Source organism: Crotalus tigris, unplaced genomic scaffold (genome assembly GCF_016545835.1).
Source record: "Crotalus tigris isolate CLP2741 ecotype Arizona unplaced genomic scaffold, ASM1654583v1 scf7180000018371.15429387391:27106975, whole genome shotgun sequence".
Classification (NCBI taxonomy): Eukaryota; Metazoa; Chordata; class Lepidosauria; order Squamata; family Viperidae; genus Crotalus; species Crotalus tigris.
Window position 1 is genome coordinate 14,588,688 of NW_024096970.1, and position 20,664 is coordinate 14,609,351.

The 20,664-nt window shown below is 40.0% G+C and overlaps 1 protein-coding gene across 8 annotated transcripts in view; it reads right to left on the reverse strand.

Annotated features, from left to right (window-relative positions):
• Positions 1–20,664, reverse strand: part of FLRT2 (fibronectin leucine rich transmembrane protein 2) — a 111,086-nt gene that overhangs the window by 84,754 nt on the left and 5,668 nt on the right. Inside the window, exon 1 of one of the 8 annotated variants that reach the window (XR_005557703.1) lies at positions 10,331–12,742. The exons of 2 other annotated variants lie outside the window; for them this stretch is intronic. The gene's annotated coding sequence lies outside the window, so the exon portion shown is untranslated. Of the gene's footprint in view, positions 1–5,770; positions 6,093–6,115; positions 6,515–10,330; positions 12,743–20,664 lie in introns of those variants that run through there. 5 more of the 8 variants (XM_039351523.1, XM_039351527.1, XM_039351524.1 and 2 more) reach the window with 5 other exon arrangements.

A 20,664-nucleotide genomic window follows, 5' to 3' on the forward strand; every position in this document is an offset into this window, starting at 1 on the left:
ACCTACCATTTCCAGATATCTTTTAATGAAACACAAAGCACTCTGAATGTGATCTGAGTTGCAAACTTGATACTAATTGCTTTGCACTTTAAAACACAACATTTATTTCAAATTTTGTTGGGCCAGAATGCTGCTTCTGTCCTGAAGGAAAAGGGATTCATGTGTTGCTTTGACAAATATTTGGCAAATACTTTCTCAGGGTGGCATGTAATTGTTTGTGACCAAGAAACTTGAATGTTGAATGTCACAAAAAACATAGGTACCATTTTCAAGGCATCTATGCTGTGATGTATGAGCTAACTGTATGCTAAGTTTGCATGATCCTTCCCTCACAAGGCGACCTATGATTTCCCATTTGCTTGTGTTTATGAGACTGACACATTCCACCAGCTGCAGCAGTTGAGAGTCATGTTTGGCATCATTAACCCATTTCTGTCCTGATAAGGTCCTGGATTTTGTTTCCATTCTGGGCATTGACCTTTTACATCTCTGTATCTTTCAGACAGTTTACAGCAGCTTCCTTCAGAGACATGTAGGTATGCATTGATTCAGAAGGCACAAAAATATCAAAGGGGAAAAAAAGAATACGGGAAATAAAGCCTGACACATTTATAAGCAATTACTTTGGGAAGAGGAAAAGCTTGGTTTGGTTTGTTCTTAAGCACCTTAGTCTGTGGCTTTTCTACATTTTATACTTTGGCCCTTCATCACTGTTTAGCTGCCTACCACACTTTAAAGTAGCTACAATTTTAAATAAAGCTTGCAATAAAAATACGCTAGCATCTAAAAAGCAGAAGACATTATATGTTTTTAATGGTATAAGAGAAAAGGGATGGACATTTTCATAAAAACTAATAAAATTTAATTTTAATTTTATTGAACTGGTAAGAAATTCTCAGAATTTCTCAGTGCAATTGTCTCATCAAAAGTTTGTTTTCAATGCTTAAAATGAAATTAAAAAGGGGTAAAAGGAATTTTTAAAAAGGAACAAAAACTATAATCAAATGGGTTTTCAACAATGGGTTATTAACAATTCTAATTGCTCCAATACATTCATACAAAGAATGGAAGCATATAGAATAAACACTTGACTCTATTCAGCCAGTCTTAACAGGATTTCAAGAAAATATTTGATGCTGTTTTTAAATGTGAGAACATTCTAACCAATTGAGTAACACATTATAAATTGTATGCCTGTTCAAAATATATGGTTTCATAGCTGCAGTATGTTCGATGGGATTCAGTTCAAGATAACTTCTCTCCAGACTGGACACTTTCTCCTTAACTTTGAAAAGTTACTTTAATCTTTGAGTAAGAAAACTGATTCTTGTGGTAATAATACACAATCTATGCTGAAGTGAGCAAAATCGGAAAATAAATTGATTCCACAACCGTTTAAAAGAATCAGAAATAAAACATTCTGCAGTCTCTGATCCCATGAGCAAATGTTTATCAAGAACTGACTTGATAAATTATCAAAACTATTTAAATATTACTTTCAAGAGCTTGGGGGAAACTATTTTAATTTCTGTGATAGTGGCCATTACTCTATAAATTTTCACAGGAAAATACACTATTAATTCATCAGTTTATTAGCTACCCATAATAATTATGAAGGACTCAAAAACACGTATGTATTCCAATAAGAGTTAAACAAAGACTAATCTTGTAAAACGTTAAGCAGCTCCCTATTCAAAGCACAAACAAAACATGGTGATAGGTATTCAGAAGTATTGGGAATACAGAATTCATCAATGGTTTTGACAACTGGAAGACTGGAATCTAAAGTGTAATGTCCTCATAAAATTTTATTTGAATTGAGAAGAAGTGGGTTCAGCAGTCTCAGAAGAAAGAGCACAACAAAGTTTTCAAGAATCTGTTTCAGTCCCTATGGATTAATCCCATGTAACCATTAAGTCTGATCTGAATAAAGTTTTAAGTTAAAATCTATGTAGAAAATAAAGTAGTTTTTTAAAAAAAATCTGCTTCCCCCAATTTATATGCAGAGGAAGCATATCCCATTAAACTAAATTAATGGGATAATTTTAAACTAAGAAAGCAATGCAGTCTGATCCAGCTGAAAGCAAAAAACGACGCTTTTAAGAAGCAGATTGGGAAGCATGCAATTATTCTTTATAATATTTTAAATTAAGGATATTTTCAAATTGCTTGAGAAACACCTTCAAATAATGCTAACCATAACAAAGAATTTTGTTTTAAAGATCTCACTAGTGCTGACTTTGGATTAATTCAAAGAACTATGTCAAGAGAAGGAATCAAAGAGAAATAAAGCCAGTTAATTGTGTAAATCACCAGCCAAAGACCAAAGAACAGGAAGATCACAACAACTTGGGCCACTGACTGAAAATAATAAAGCTCATTGTACTAACTAAGCATTTTATGGGTTGACTGAACTTGAAAAAATTCTGGCAAGACTGGATTATTTCCCTTCAGGGTGCTAGTCTTTCCTAGGAAGCCAAAAGGTTTTGTTTTGTTTTCAGTTCACATCAAAAAATGCATTGAGGTATAAAAGCATTAGTTTGATCTTATAGTTCGCTATTTTAAAAAAGAAAATAAAAATGAATATACAGTTTATTTACTGCTTTAAATAATTAATACCATCTGTCTGGAGTATCACTATTTAGAATAGCCACTATGAGTTCCTATATTTCCTCACCCCCTCTTTCTCACTTAAACATAGGGAGGAAAGGCAATTATTAATGTTGGACATTTTTAAGCTTTTCTGATATGAAATAAAGGAAAGGTATCAAAGAATAAACTCTTGGAACAGATGCACTTAAAAAGAATAGGGTCTTCTGAAACATTTAATGCCACTATATTATTCAGCAGTAAACCCAAAACATCATTTGGTAAATGTATTCAATTTTCAATTCACATTAATTATCTCAGTCATGAAATATGGATCTGGATGTAGGCAAGAGACAAATTAGTACTGGAAAGCTGGATTTAATAATGCTTTAAAAGGGAACATCTGTTAATAGCAATGCATTCCCTTGATCACCAGTTTGTATTCACAGTACAGGAAAATTTGTTTTAAAGCTATTACCTAAAATCATACTTCTCCTGTATTCAGATGCTGATTACTGTACATCGTTACTAAGTAATTTTCCATGCATATGTTCCTATATGTAAATGATATATAAAATCATTTAGTCTGCTGAACTTTCGGAACAAAGATTGCCAGATAGCTCAAACTACAGTCTATATTGTGTTTTCTGACTGTGACAAGACAACCTGTCCCTACAGAACACTGTCCCACTGGCTGATTTTCTTCACATATCAACTGGATCCAAGTTAGCTTGTATTAATCTATTTTTAGTTGATAGTACAGTGGATACTCCTACAATGTACTTGAAAATAACAAGCAGAGGGGGAATCACCTTAAGTTATCAAGACCCCAAGTAGTTCAACTTTCTCTCTTCCGATCTACTTCATAGAAGAAAAAAGTGGAGAGAACATGCATTGATTCTGTATACTTCTCACAGATAGAGGTCACTAATGGACTGAATTTGAATCACTGTGGCAGAAACCACAAAGTTATATGAAGGTAATCCAAGGAAAAATGAATTCATTTTCAGATTAAGAGCAGTGAGTACATTGGTAACTAAGATCTACCCTTCTTAAAACCAAAACTTTATTTTTAGAGGAACTATTTCCTTTATTTGGAAGGCGCAGCAGAAGAAAAACTCCACTGCTCTTGAATGTTGGCGTCTTTCTTTCCTACATTCCTATTTACGTGTGCTTTCTGACAATTATAAATATACATGTATTCCTGATTCTTGCCTGAAATTATAGTCTATGGCATGTATTTTTGGTGTGAGTACAGATGAAGTTGTCTGCTGCAGATAAGATATTTCTGTATCAAATACTTCTGCGGAGCAGGATATGATCATGGGTTACAGAAAAAGTTCAAATTAAAATTGCAGACTGAAAGCCAAAAGCTGAGAAAAATAACATTTCACAATCAGTCTGCCTCTCCCACTTATGTACATTCCAACAATTCTTTAAGTACTGGATTTTCATAAACTGAGCATTGACTGGAAACCAGATTGACTGGAAGCAAAATATTATATAAGAAAGATAGATAGATAGATAGATAGATAGATAGATAGATAGATAGATAGATAGATAGATAGATATCGATATAGACGAACAGACAGCAATACACTGATATATAGTCTTCTAGCATGTAGCTTCCTCTCTTTCACATTATTTAAAAAATCATATGTCTGTTAGGGTTATATAAAATATAGGCCTCAATAAGGTATCACAGGAAATTTGGGAAGTTGGTTGGACTCAAAATAGGCTTTATGGTATTCCTTGAGTAGTACAGTAGTGGGAGAAAAAAAACTGATCACAAAAATGAAAAACTCAATCAGCAGGAAGAAAAAGGAGCTTTAGGAACCAGAGATGGAATCTTACGTTTAGCCAAACCTACATTAAGAAAATGACCTCACATCTGAACATAAAACAAACCTTACACAATAGTAATATTTTGGTTTTTTTTTCATAAGGTTAAATAAGTTACTACAATTCTAAAAGGCCACCACTATTGAAGGATTGCCACTGAAGTTTTATTTCTACTGAACCTAAGATTATCTGCTACTATATTGCCTTCTAAATTAGCAGAACCCACCATATTCTTTAGCTGTAAATGTCAAGGATGTGTAGCTTGCATTAAAAAAAAAAAAAAATTGAGTACAGTTAGGTATGTTTGACCAAATACACCTAATTTGACCAAGGGCCTGTTTTTTGTCCAAATGAATTCCCAAATAACTATGCAGAGGGGGATTCCCAATACACACCTTTCAGAGAATAAATCTATGAATGAACTCAGTGAGAGGTCTTTCTTTTATCAAGGCAGAGTTGAAGACTGTCAGATTTTGTTGCCTGCAGAAGATTAGGTTTCTGTTCTAAATTGGTTTGATTGGTTTGTAAGAGCAGGGGAGCTAAAAGGCAGTAAGTAAACTTCTGGAATATGATTTCATGCAAGAGGGGGGGAAACCCAACAGATGTTTTTTTCCATGCTCTCTTTCTAACCCAAACCAAAGCAAAATAACCATAAAAAGTGTGTGTTGTGTTTGAGTAAGGGGTGGGGGGGAATCAACCACTACAGAAATCTAATCAGCACTTTCTATATGCAAGCAAAGGATTTTACATGGATTTGTGCTTTGGAGTTCATTAGCTTATTGTGAGCCTTAAAACACATTTCCTCCATTAAAATTAATTAAAAGCTCCTGTTGACTGATTCTCTATTCCAAGGAAGAAAGTTGATAGCTTTTCCTTTAGTTTTCAGCTGGCATTTTATTTAATGTATGCTTTTTCTGCAGAGCTTTTTTTTTCAGCCTTTTCCTTCAAATGTCCTTTTTAGCTTGAGCATAGTGATCAATTCTGACCACTTATATGAAATTATTCTGCTGAGCATTTGATGGACCTGAAATCCCATTTCTGCCTCCTCCCCCAAGCCACCAACTCTGACTTTATTAATGAGACTCTGAATACCAAGGCATATTTACAAATCATTCCTGCACCCCTTTCATTTAAATCTCATAAATCTCTTCTTAGGCTTGAAACTACTAGTAGATTTGTCCCTTCCTTGCAACTTCTCCCTCTCCACCCCCCCCCCCCACCATTCTGGGAAATATTCCCAGCCATTCAAGATGCATAGCCTTGGAGCCTGACATCAAATTGTGAGTTGCTAATTGGCCCTGGGAAATAAAGAGAAATTAGCCAGCATGCTTCTACTTACATTCACCTGGGTTCTCATACTCTGGTTAAGAAAAACAGGGAACTATGTCTAGCTTCGAATGGTTGCCAGTTCCGCCAGTTGTCAGACAGGCATTGATGAACTCCCTGGTTCTTTCGCCTGTGTGTGTGTGTAGATCACTCTTTCACACACAAAAACGCCTCTTCTAATGAAACAAAGTGGTAATCTTGTGCCACCTTGATCTCCAGCCATCCATTTTTATTTTTTTTATTATTTGGGGGGGAAGCTCTGTTGTAATAGTCTGGCAAAAGAATCAACCTGACTAGTGCGGGGTGGAGTGGGGTGGGGAGAAATCGCTGGAACGAGAAGACATAAGAGGCACTCAACTCTACCTAGCAGGTCTGGGTAAGTCCTCCTCCGACTCCGATGCTTATATAATCCCCGGGCGCCTGTGGCCGAGCAGAACAGAGCAAACTTTGGCAGCCGCAGCAGCGGGTTTCTCTCGGGCTACCTTGTGCAGGGTCGACTGCAGCTCAGAAAAACAGGCGGGATCCCGACCTCGGCGCCCTAATGTCCTCTTTTTCTCCTCCGCCGAGGGCTGCTGGCGCTTGCCTCCGGTGCGGCTGCGGCCAGCTCCGACTCCGCGGAGCGCTTCCTTCCCTTTCCTTCGCCTCGCTCTCTTACGAGGCAGCGACCACATCCTCCCCCTTTCTCCTCCAACGCGAAGCCTGGGACTCCAGCATCCCCAAGAATGCCCGGGGCAGGCGCACGCACGCGCGCGCACACACGCCTCTTTCCTACCTCCCGGGGGGGGGGGAAAGCAGTGGGGCGCGCGCGCAAGAGGCGTCCAATCCCCCACGAAGTCCAGGCAAAAAGAGAGAGAGAGAGAGAGTGACTCCGAGAGGAGGCGCGAGGCTGCCGCGGAGCTTTTTCTCTGGGTCTTCGGAAATCTGGGGAGCGGATCACACGGGGAGAAGGAAGCCCAAGGAGGCAGGACCCGGGGAGCAATCACAAGAAGCGCCGAGCGCTTTGCAGGCGTCCGCGTGTGAAGCAACCGGGAAGCGTGTCTGAGGACCTCGTTCTTCTCTTTCGCAAAAGTCCGGAGCCCGCCCTGGAGAGCAGCCCCTTCGCAGGTTGATCTTCGGTGTAATGGGGTCCCGGATCGGACTATTCCCAGCTAATGAAAGCTGTGCCCTTCCCCTTTTTCTCGCTTGATACCCCGGGGAGATGTTTACGGTAATGAATTCAACTGATAGCCATCTCGCGCTCTCTGCCTCTCTCGCTCTCCTGAAGTCCCTCCCATATTTCTAGTTTAAAGAAATGCTTGGAAGGCAAGGCCGTAACCTGAAAGCTTCCCAAGAGGCAAAGGCGATTTAAAATCCTTTTAAAAAAAGAAAGAACAAAAACGAAAGGGAAAAGAAAAAAGAAAAAACCTATGACCTACCCTTCACCAAAAACCTCTTTAATTCCAAAGCGGCGTTTCTGCCTGGATTAGTTTCTCTCCGCCCATTTTATTCATTTTTTTTGTGGACTCATCTTTCAGATAGAATACGGGAGGCAATATTGACTAGTATCTCAGAGCTTTGCCTTTGGCTTCACGGCTTTGCCCCTTATTAGCGGAGGGGAGCGCCGGCGAGTGCGCGTTTGCCAATGGTAAGGACTTTAAATTGACCCAACAGAGATTCCTCCACGAAGGAACGATCGAAAGAAAAGGCCTTACAGCTTCTCAAAAAATCTTTAGGAGAACCTAGAGTTTTCTGGTGTGTTAACATTTTAAAATCCCCTCACTTCCCCAAAAGCAGCAATCACTACCAGTTAATTTTACCATAATTCTGAGATGCCTGGAAGAGATTGAAACTTCACTTATTTACACTATCCTTTGAAAGGGTTTTGCAGCCAGTAGATTAAACCACAGAGTAATTACCATACGAAAATTTAGGGAAAGAATCTCCACCAAAGGGGATTTTTACTCTAGTGTAGTTCTCTCCTCTCCACTTATCTGATTATTTTTTTATTTAGCAAAATCAAATCAGAGTAGATTGATAGGTCCTTAGAGGGACAAAAATCTCTTTTGTGTTATCTCCAGAAAACCAAATGTATATTTTTTCTGCATGTCACTCTGAGCCTAAAAATAGCGATAAAATAACAAAGCCTTATCTTAAATGATACTGTTTTGAGTAAACCAGTGGGGGGGGGAAGAGGAGGAGAAGGACAGGTTTTCAATCAACTACTCTCTAAATAGGAAAATGAATATATTCTCACAATTTTAAAACTATAGTGCTCATGTGGGCAACAGACAGGAGGGAGGTATACCTGCTAGATCTTGTTGTTTAAAATATATGCTATCCAGATTTCATGTTTTACATTATTTTTAAGTCCAGAGGTAATAGAAAATGAAATTGGGGAAACTGATCAATGTCATGTGTCTTAACTTTTGGAGATATTTTTATTTAAGCATTGAAAGGCCCTCACTATTTTTCTTTTCATACTGTCTTCACCTCTATCATCTAGCTTTTTATGTGGTGCACTGAGGGAAGCTTGAGATATATTATGTGAATTTTCATAATTTGGCAACTACAATATCAAACTAATAAACAGAACAAGTGAAAGGTCTGTCACAGAATCAACCCTACAGCAATTCTCAAATATTCAAATATTAGGTGTTAGCTAATATAAGAATTCCATGGAAGAGAATTCTGTTAAGTTTACTAGAACTTATTTTAAGGAGAGGGTGCAGCAACTGCAACCAAGAGACATCACTGCAGCAGGCCTAAAACATTCAAACATCTTTATTGTGACAAGCCATTTCTTCCCTGCTGATTTATAGCATCATCCTATACCACTGTGGCTGTATAACTGCATATTCATTATACTTAGATCAGTGCAGTAATGGTTGAATGACACCATATATCATTAGTGAGGAAATGGCCAAGGCTGTCTCAACAGAAGTCTTATACTGAGGCTAAGAGATGGTTGGCAATATTTCACTTGTCTTCTTTCTCCTTCTTGTAGATGTTCACACATTCTTCTCAGTGCTTCCCCCATCACCCAGGTCAACACTGCAAACTAAGTCAGAGGACACTTTCAGACTATTATTAATATGTCCTTTAAAATATAGAGATAGAGGCTGATAATAGAAGATGGCTGGCCAACCCATTGATGGCCATTTGCACATAGCTGGCTAGGCAGTAACCTCATCCTAAGCTAAGAAAGTGTATCACCATGTGGGCCAGGAGTATCTAGTATTGCTATAGCTTGCTATAGATCCCACTTGTTTCATGACTTATAGGGACTAGCAGTTCAACGCCTCTGACCAGCGCTAGCTTGGGGAAAGGCTTTCTAATATAACACCTACCAAAAAAAAAAAAAAAAGTCTCACAGCCCGGCTTGGAACGGCGTCTGGGGCCAGACACGATCACTACTTGGGCCGCCCGCCGCAACAAACAGCCTCGGAAAGGCTCTGCTGCCTTAGCCAGTGTAGAGGAATCCCCGCCCCCCTCGAGGGTCCGACCCACCTCCTTCGAAACACAAAATAGCTGATGCGCTGCCGAGTACGGCGAGGGAGATTCGGCGAGCTGATACACCCAGCTCTGTCAGTGGGAGAGCCTGGAGTTTGGCGAACAGAGCGTCCCTGCTCCGTTATAAAATACGGGCTTGCCTGTGGAAAGCTGCCACCGAATCGAGGCTCGAATTGTGGTTTGCTAGTTCGCAGAACCTCGGAAACACGGGAGCCTGGATGGCTGGAAGGAGTTAATCGCCGCCTTAGAGCACGGCACCTCTCTTTTGCGGAGGCAAAAAAAGACATCCGCGAGACAAGAGAGTAACTAATGGGGGTGGTGGTGGTGGTAAAGGGGTCTATTTTCTTTCCCAGACTATTGGTATGAAAAGAGGAAGGAGCTAACTAGGAAAAAGGGTCCCAGAAGGATTGAAGCACTCTGTTTCCAACTGATGGATCCTGCCCACTTGTTTGTAAGGTCTTTGTTTCTTTACACAAGAGATAAGGGAGGAGGAGAGTAGTCATCCTCCCCTGCTTGCCTGTAAATTCCTTTTAAACTCACCCAGGCGGCTCCGGGACTGAATACAGCCAGGTTTCAGCGGCGCAACCAACAAGCCTACAACACAAATACCCCCTCCCTTTCCTCGCTAAAAGCGCGACGATTTAGCGACACATGCCAGGATCCACTTGTCGTGGGTCTTCTGGAGGGAGGAAAACAGAATTTGAAGGCAAGAAAAATGGACCCTCTCCTTGCCGGTGCGTGGCGTGTTTCAACCTGCCAAACTGCCCCTACCGAACTGAACCTGCCATGCTGAAAATCAAATTGGCACTGACGTAAAAAAGAACCGGGGAGTGAATGGTTTCAAGAACACCACAGCACCATCATCCCGCTCATATTACTGGATGGACTATTCCTCGATTTTGCTACCAAGAACCTAACCTTCCCGCGGCCCTTCCTCCAATCGCAACTTTAAACTTTGGCGAAACGCGTTCCACTAAGTTCCTTTGCTTATTCGTTTCTGGATCGCTCGCTCGACCTTCCTTCTAGCGGTTGGGGAAAAGGAAGCCCTGCAAGGGAGAGACTTTTTAAAAGGACGCCGTTTTACCTGCGAAGAGGACGCGCGGCTGGTCTGCAGCTGGATCTCACCCAAACCCGACTGGGTCAGGAAGGTGGAGAGCGAAGCAGCTCAGTCCCGGCATTGTACTGGTTTAAGGATCACCGCCAAGGTCTGGCTTGGTTCCATAGCTGGCAAGAGCCAAGCTCGTCCTCATAATCACACCGCTCCGGGCGAGCGTGAGGAGGCGATTCCCCGGAGATGCTCGCTCACCCGGGCGTTCAATCGCAGCGCCCCGCGACGCAAGTCCAGCTGGTACGCTTTGAAATCTTCTGCTCCTTCTTCCTCACCCCGAAGCAGATTTCTCCGGAGAGGGTCGAGGTCCGGGGCCTAAAATAAAACGCAGCTGAACGTCTTCCCAAATGAGCCGGAAAGGCTTTTAGCGAGAGTAGCTACCACAGCAACAGCAGCCACACGCTGTCTCGAACGCCCAGCGCCTTCCTCGAAATTCCGCCGTCTAGCAAAGAGCGGGAGGCAGCACCGGCCGCTTAACCCTTCGCGGGCGTGACGCTTAAAGGAACAGCGGAGCCGCGTTCCAACGTTCCTCCTGCCAGCGGACGGGGTTTTGTTATGACTGGCCCCACCGTGACTGGAGAGAGGCTTGCTTGAGGAAGCGCACACACGCACGCACACGCTAGGGGGAAAAAAGGCGGGGGGAGGAGGGAAGTAAAGCCCCACCCCGGGCAGAATTGCTTTGCGGATTAGCTGTCCCTTCGAAAGGAAGGAAGGAATGAACGGCAGAGCTGAACTGTGCCTTAACTCGAGAGAAGGGGAGGAGGAGAGATCTAGTGACATCACGGTTTAATGAACCTTCCCACCTGCTCAATTCTTCGCCCCACTATTTTTCAGCCGGGCGGGTCTGCACACTCGGTTAAAGAAAACAATTCCGACCATTTCCCCCAAAACCATTGCAGCGCGCGCCGAAGGAGTTTTGCGAAGGCGTTTTGTGCAATCATGTTGTGGCTCAAATCTCTCCCTTTCTCTCTTCTAATAGACCTAAGAGGAAACAAAAGTTTTACTTGAACCTCGATCTGCTTCGCTGTTCGGAGATGGGATGCGAATTAAAAATTGATCGTCGGGTCGAATACACCTTGGGAACTTCTTTGATGGCGTTAACTCACTCCTACTCCATATTTTATACAGCCTCATATCTACCCCTCCATTTATATAAAGCAACAATTGTTTTCCTGCTTAATCCAGCTCCAAACCACAATTGTTAAGCTTCTTGCATCCTTTCTCGCCCCCTCTCCCTTTTTCTGGTCAGTCTGCACAGACTGTACAGCCACGTTAGCTTTGACGTGCCAGTAGTTTAGGAGGGGGGTGTACAGCATGTACATCACTACCTTCCAAATTACAATACACTTCATTGGCCAGCCTGGACATCAAGGAGAGTCCGGAAAGAGCTTTCTCCAATTCAGCCATAACTGAATTCATAGACAGGAGCAATCTCCAAGCTGTAAACCCTGAGGCACACACCTTGTTCCTTTCGAATATCCTAATTCGAACCGAAGACAAGAAAGTGGGTTTGCCTCTCGGGTACGTGTGTGTGTGTGTTTATGGGCGCGCGCGCATACTCAAGTCGTGTGTATATTTGCTGGTGTGGAAGCTTCGAATTCCTCAAGAGAAATTCGTCTCTGAAAAACACGGGAGAGGCATTTTGCAAAGAACGCGTTTCTTCGGGACGCAAGGAGGAAGGAGGCTGTTTGCAATAAGGGGGCGAAAGAGGGGGGGAGCGCAGACGACACAGGCGATCGGAGGGCCGTCGCTGCGTTTCCCTTTGAAAGGCGGGAGGGAGTCGTCCCGTTGGCCTCGAGACTTTTTATCCGAGCTGAACAATTTCTGACAAGACCGTGGAAACGACGGCGGGATTGGTAATGTGCGGCTGCTGTGCGAGAAGGGCAAGGGAAGAGCCGAGCGGGCGCGCTGGGTTTGAATCGTCGCGCTGCAAGTCCCTCGCCTTAGCCAAGGTGGCAGTAGAGCCTCGGAGGCTGGAGGAACGCGCGTTCGCTTGCAGCTCGCAGCTCCGGGGAGAGCCGACGAGCGAGGACATGTTCTCCTTAGCCGCCTAGCCCACGCTTCTTCCCCGCCCCTCTTTTGCTTTCATGTGGGATGGTTTATCTCTCTAGATTCCCCGCTCCCCGCTTTTTGATATTATTTATTTATCTTGGCTATTGCTCGATTACTTAGCTTTTTAAAACCCTGCTTTAAAACAAGTGCTGTTTTGTACTGTATTCTGTTCGGATCTTTTTGTAGTTGAGGGGGAAAAAAATCACACAGGAAAGGTCGAATTGGATGTTGGAACAGTAGCGGGCGATGTGTGGCCCTCTAAATGTGGCTGAACTCCCATAGTCTCTTCCCATTATCCATAAGAAAAATCCACCAAGCTGCCTGCAGAAATGGACCAAACAGGTGCTCTTTGTTGACTGATTAATCAAGTCATTCATAAGGCTGCAATCGTCTCTATACAAGCCCCCTTGGGTTTAATCCAGCCCAGCTTTCTCAGAGCCATTCAGTCTCTTTGTTCAAGTGGGGGGGGGGGAATGAAAGTCAGTTCTGCTTTCTTATGGGGAAGAAGAATTAACCCCAACCAAATGTAAAATAATAATGTGAAATTCAATCAGTCTATAAAGCAGAGAAAGAAGATTTGTGTCTCTACAGCTGTGGGGGAACTACCCTTTCCAGCAATTCACAATAACGGCCAGGCTGCTAGAAATACAGCTCAGCCCTCTGTCCCTACCCCTGATCTAAATGATGAGGAAAATATTGTTACCATGGAAATGGAGTGCGTGTGGGAAGGGGGAACTATTACTAAAGATTTCCTTCCACTAAAATAAAATAAATAAAGGGAGGCGTCTACTCTAGTAGAAAATAAGTAGTCTTCAAAAGGCTACCAACTAAGTGATATCAACTGGTCCTCAGCTGCACTAAAAATCAGTGGAGCCTTCTTCCAAGTACAGATGCTGTGGACTAGATGAAAACAGATCACACACGTTTTATAAATAAATAATTTGTTCTGAGAGCTCTACTATTAAGCAATATGAACTAGCGACCACTTTCCTTTCTATCTCTTTACTTGCAAACATAAGTAAAAAAATGTCTGCATTATTTGTATGAACAAATAATCTAGAATTTGGCAGAAACTAAAGGTTTAATATTGTATTGCACTTGAACCAGAACACAGAACCCTAATAATAACTTGCTGCATCACTGGAGGTTTTTTAAGAAGAGATTGGACAGGCATTTGTCACATAGGGTCTCTGGGCTGAGCAGGCAGTTGGATTAGAACACCTCAAAGTTCCTTCCAACTCTGTTATTCTGTTAAACTTCTAAGCTCAGCCTTGCTCTATATTACAGACTCCACACTGGCTTTGCTTCCATCCTAAATTAGATCAGTTACAATAGTAATGTTTGGTTAGCATTAATCTTGGTTATTTTTCCACCTTAATGACTTACAATGTTTTTTTGAATCCAGAGTCATTACCCATATGATTCAGTGCACTGTAAATCCATAGTATAGACTAGGAATTAAATAATTCAGGCCAAGCTTGTTATTCCTCGCATAGCTATGACTGATTTTAGAGAGAAGGCTATTCAAACCCTCTCTGAGGATTAGCTACTGCATTACTCTTAACCTATGCAGGGCCTTCTCTGGGGAACTGAAAGTCACCCGCACTCATCATTTTAAAGCAAAGAGCCCCTTGGACCAGGCCTTTTCAGATGAGTTCATGAAGATTCTAATTGGATTAAGGATAAATGTAGTTGTCTTTTAATGAGTTTTAACTGCTACTTTTATTTTGCCTCTAGCTGCCTTGAACATTCTAGGAGTAGAAAGATGGGTAAAGTTTTAAATAATAAGGCAAAGGAAGGTCTTTTGTGAATCAAGCTCAATTTCTAGCAATTTCATAGAGAAATTTCTTTAGCTTTCTTAATAAAAATGCAGATACAGTTTACCAATGCTTTCTTCCAGGATTTGTTCATAGCTACAGCTACCTGGTAATTTCTCCTCCAAGTACTAATCAAATATATTCCTTCTTATCTTTTTAAAATCAGCTAGGTTGCAGTCCTAAACTGAAAGGAAAAAAAAGTGTAAGGGAGGAGGGCTTAGCATGCTGAAAGGAAATAAAGACAAACTGATAGATATAAGAATATTAAGATATGTTTTATTAATAAGACTCTGTAAAAGCTTCCTGATGCTCTAGAACAAGGGTGTCAAACTCGCAACATCACATGACGTGTCACGACGTATCGTGGTTTTTTTTCCATTGCTGGCAATGGGGTGAGTGCGGTTTCGCCATGACGCATCCAGTCTGCGGGCCAGAAGTTTGACACCCCTGCTCTAGAATCTATTAGACTTTCTTCTTCCTGAACAGAAAAAAAACCAGCCAGGTTGAGTGAAGGTTTTTGAATCAATTCAGGATTGCTTGGAACCCTACCTCAAAAGAATTCAAGTCTGCCCAAAATTGTCCAGGCTTGCTTTAGTTTGGAATTTGTCCTAGTTGATGGATATTTCACATGTCCCTATTCTTTCTCATGGGAAACAATTATATAGTACATTGGCTGTTAATTCTTATACATTCTGAATGTGACTATGTCAAGCTTGGCTTCTCTTAATTCTTCAGTTTGCAAATACGAATACTGGAGGAAAAGTATAATCTCTATAGATTCCAAATGCTAATGAGAAATGTACAGTCTTCAGCTACCTCTCCACCTAGTTACTTACCCACCTATCTACCTATCCATCTGTTGGAGACAGACTTTTTCCCAGCACACAGATGGATATCAGTAGCCAATTACAGGGATGCTGTGGAAAAGTAGTTTCCAGAGCATCCAGAAAGAGAAGAATTAGGTGCTATATTTGGTAATTTGATACTGAGAAAATTAACTCGCAATCTTAATGGTCATCCATATAATATATTGGAGCTCTAATATCCATTTTTCTTGAAAGAATTATCTCTTTTTTTCTATTCCTCCTTCCATACTACTTGATAATATTTTTTAGCAAGAAAGTTACAAAGATATTATCTAGTTACAGTCCACTCTATGTCTTCAGGTGCAGCAATTTATTCACTTGACAGATTTTACATTTTAACAATTAGCTTTTGATAAAAACATGGATAATCACGTATGAGAATTATTTCTCACAATTCCTCAATATCTCTTCCCATGGATGAGACTTCAGGATGCTCACAGAGATTTCATCTCTGAAACCTCACAAGGGTGTGCCAATAGTTTTTCAGCTTGCAGAGTTCCTTTTCTTTCTTTTTTTTAAAAAAATTCAATCACAGGTATATCTCCAAAAATAAATCCAATAAGTATTACACTCTGATGATTAGAGCAGCAAAACATAGCTATTTATTTATTTATTTATTTATGTTTACTTTTACTGCATCTGTGAATTGCCATCTGCCAATCCTTTATGGTGATGTTGCCATTTTGGGGATGAATGGTTCAGAAAGCCACCTAAAGGGGCACTGCGCGGATTTTTCAAGGCATCTGTCAAAAAAAAAATCCATCACATTTGCTCTGAGTTGGAGCAGGACAGGTTGTGTAAGCCTTGTTGAGTTCATTGAAGTAGGATCTAGCAAGGAATTGTTTGACTCTGTTGACCCAGAAAAGAAGATATAGACTGTGCACAATTAGTACAACCACTGGTGTGTTAGATCCATGTCCTTCCTATTTGATCAAGGTATTCCAAGAGGTGAAAGATATAGGGTCCAAGCATTGGAGAACTCATCCTTGAGAGAGATATTGATTCCATTTGTAATTAAGGCAGTGGTAGTCCATTCCCTCTTCACTGGACACCACAGTGTTGCTTAATTTCTTCCCCATCTCCAATTTTCCTTTTTGTGTGAAAGTTACTAGGAAGATGGTTGGCCTGCAGCTTCAGCAGGCTCTGGAGCTAAATTATCTTGACCCTTTTAATTGGGTTTCAAGTTTGGCCACCAAAACATTCTTGTTAATGGTCCATGGTGGGAGTACATCTATCTTTTCCCTCATTGATCACTTGGTAGTCATCATTACCATTGATCATGAAATTCTTCTAAACCAATCGGGGGTGAGAATGGGAAGCAAGTTATTGCACTGGTTCTTTTCCAGTCATTTGTTCCAGTCACTGTTAGTTGTGTGTGGGTGATGTGAATGAGTCATACAGCCATTGGTCCATGTTGAGCCTTCAGGGCTCATTTCTCTCTCTGATCCTGTTTAACATTTTCCTGTAGCCATTGGGTAAGATTATCCATTTGCACAAAATTAGGTACCCTAAGTAACCGGTCATAGCTTTCAATTCTTGACATCCATGCCATGGTACTAAAGTTTTGCTTCATATCTATGGAGATCTGGAAGTAAAAAAAAAAAGGCTCTGGCTCAACTATAACAATCTTGACTTCACCTAAAGTCAAGAGATGTCCAACTTTGGTTCTAAATGGCATTGGTTTAGCTAGACCTGGACTCCCCCTGAACTCATAGATTCTTTTTGAAAAGCAAATAGGGAAAAAATAGATTTATACCATTATACAAATCCCTCTTCTGCATCAATTGCACCCATTCCTGGATGGGGAGGCCTTACAATCATTCATGCTTTATTCACAACTCAGAAGAAATTACTGAAATGCTCTCTACCGTTCAGAAGCTACAGCTGGTTCAGAATGTGAAAGAGTAAATTATTACCAACATTACCTCTATTCCATGGGTGTCAAACTTGCCACATCATATGACATGTTGTGATGTATCGTGACTTTTTCGCGTTGCTGGAGCTGGGGTGGGCACAGCCTCCATATAATGCAACCAGCCCATGGGCCGGCAGTTTGACACTCCTGCTCTACTCTATGAGGTGTACTGATTACCAGTAACTTTTTGGATGCAATTCAGGGACCTATAAAGCACAGGGCCTGGTTGCTTGTGGAATGATCTGTCTACAATTACTTCTGCCCAAAACATTTTCTCAAGATAAATTTGCTTCTGGTCCAGTCTTAAGCAGTGTCATCTAGCAGGAACTAGAGTCAAAGCTTATTTGTCACAGTAACTGCCCTACAAAGGAGCATTTCCCCCCATGATCCAGATTGCCCTGAATATACATGCCTTTAAGAAGTAATTTAAAATCCTGACTTTTCTCCAAGGCATTGATCAGAAAGCTCTGTGCCCATTTTGATTGCTCTTAATTGTTTTTGGTTGGTAGAAATTGCCTCAGGTATGATATTTGTAATGTTATCTTGGTTGTTGTTTTTATAATTTTGTATTGCTTTTATTTGTGTACTCTTCCTTGAGTCACATGTCAGTTGAGCAACTGTACAAACTGATTTAATAAGTTATAAATATGAAAAAGGTAGATGTATATGTATAAGTCTTAGTTCCTCATATGTGCATTTGTGACTCTTATAAGACTGTATGGAAATTAAATCCCATTGAATCAAAGTCAAGAATTAATACTATTAGGGTAGGGTAACTTTCTCAACTCTCCTTATTTGTTACAGAACAACTCTTAATATTTCTATCCACCATGGCTGGGGAAACAGAAGGAGGGCAAAGAAAGGCAAAAACTTTACTTCCTCATTATTAACTAAATCTCATTGGAATTTTTGAGAACATATATGTATGTGTGTATGTATGTGTATATATTTATATACATACATGTGTATGTGTATGTATATATATATAGAGAGAGACACACACAGTATGTTTGTGTGTGTGTGTGTGTGTATATATATTTATTTTCTGAGGTATATACAAGTAGTCCTCAACTTATGACCACAATTGAGTCCAACATTTATATTGCTAAGTGAGTTTTCCCCCATTTTACAACCTTTCTTACCAGAGCTGTTAAGTGAATCATATAAATATATCACACTGTGCACTAAATAAACTTTTGTTGATCATATAAGCTTATTCAGTTATGCATTACATTAACCCGTCTCTAATTTTAGCTCAGCAGAGATTTAAATTTCTTGCCTTTCAAATGAGCAGAATTTAAAAATTCTGTTGGTGGATCATTCTCATTCTAATGGAAAGCTTTTTGGTTCTCATTTTGTTTGCCTTGTATTTTATGTAATAAACACCTAGTGAACACCTAATGAAATTTCAACAAGAAGTAGTCATAAGAAAATGAACCTGCATGTTTCTAACTATATTCCTATTGAAAGCCAGAAAGAAACTTTTCTAATTAAAAGAGAAGGCATTACTTCTGCCAAAGTCTATTAGTTTCCACAACAGATAATTGTAAGTTAGATGTTTAAATACTCTTAACAATTTCTTAAGATGATGATGACTTCCAAATTGGTTCATTAGGGTAGCACTCATAATCTCTAAGGCTGATAACTAGTTAATTTAAAGTATTATTAATAGTTACATGAACTAATCCAAAAAGTTTTGCTTTCTTTTGGTCAATTTCAGACATGTAATCATTTGCTTGGAAATCAAAAACAATACTATAGCTTCAATTGAAATAAAGGAAAACAGAAACAAATTTGGAATAGATAAAAAAACTGCAATTTGTACAGAGCAGAAGTAGGAATAGTCAACCAGCATTTTCTGTGGCATATTGCCTCTGGTGCTTCTTTGATTGGAAGTCACTTTTATTATAAATAAAATAATATCTTCTGAAGGACAGTAAAAAAAAAACAACTGTTATAAACTGATAGGATTTCCTAAGAGAGTTCAAAATTAGCAATATCATCTGGGGAAAAATGGGTTTTGTGTCCAATCAGTCATGCTACCAACCTACCTCTCTTCTATAATAAATTTCAGTGATTATATGCAGCTTACAAAAATTCTAATTCCTAGAATAAGAAAACAGAGTCCCTAAGAAAATGTTGTAGGGTGAAACAATGTTGTCCATGACATCCCACCTTTTTAGTTTCTTCCCTCCTACCCTCAAGAACTGTATACTGTACTGTGGTCACCATTTCAACTTTCATTAAAGTTTTGGAGGTTGTTTCAAATGTTTTCAAGATACATGATCTGACACTTCTTACATCCATATTTATACTCTCTCTCTCTCTCTCTCTCTCTCTCTCTCTCTCTCTCTCACACACACACACACACACACACACACACAGGTTAGTTATTATTTTCCAGTATGCAAAAGATTGTTATAAGACAGTGGTAAAAATAACTTCAGGATGAACTTAGTATGGTGTTATCAAGAGAGAATACTAAGATGGCAAGCATGCACAGTGAGCATATTTTTCTTGCTTGTGCTCTCTCTCTCTCTCTCTCTCTCACACACACACACACACAAACACACCAATAGAGCCACAAAAGGGGGCATGCTCACTGTGCACACTTGCCATCTTATTCTCTCTTGATAATATCACACTAAGTTCATCCCGAAATTATTTTTACCATTGTCTTATAACAATCTTTTGCATACTGGAAAATAATAACTAACCTTTGCTGATTAAGCTGCCAAGGATTCAGTACTGCAATGAAGTTTTAAAGCCTATTATTTAGGGCAGCACATTTGTCACTCTTAAAGTCACCTTCAATCTATGAACTGCAAGTCTTTCTAAATCAACTTTCTAAATCATAACTCACTTCTGAGTGATTAAGCACCTTTGCTAGAATAAAGTCTAAATAGCAAAACTATCATAGATACGTTTCAAAAATAAAGATGACTTCTACAGGTAGTCTTCAACTTCATTTAGCAACCATTCAAAGTTACAATGGCACTGAAAAAAAGTAATTTATGACCAGCCCTCACTTAAAATTGGATACTTGGCAACTGGCATGTATTTACAAAGGTTGCAGCATCCTAGGGTCATGCAATCACAATTTGCAACCTTCCCAGTTGGCTTTCAACAAATATATTTGGGGGGGGGGGAAGCTGGATTTGCTTAATGTGTTATTTATGTTAACTGTTGTTTACTTACTAGATAAATCACAAGCACAATATATTAAACCACAAACTGCAATAACTGTTCACCTTGAAATAAAATTAAATATACTATATTATAATTGAGTATATTGCTCAACTGTTGTGTCTAGCAGTGGCTTTATCTTTGGGACGAGCTTTCCAGTTCATTACAGTCATTGTATAAAAGCTTTATGTTCTTAGTTATGTGATCATAACCATGAATAAAAGGGAATAAGGTTTTATACAGTGGAAAAGCCAATATGCAATGGTTCTTGAATAACTATTTTATGTTGGCACTGTTCAAATACAACTGCACCAGTCTAAATAAAATGATTATTTTATGAAAAGGTCAATTATTATATATACACACATATTCTCTCTCTCTGTGTGTGTGAGCGAAATAATACTAACCAATATTTACAGAGCAGATGGTATTTATTTTGTGTATGGATATTTCTTTTACAAAATATTCAGGACA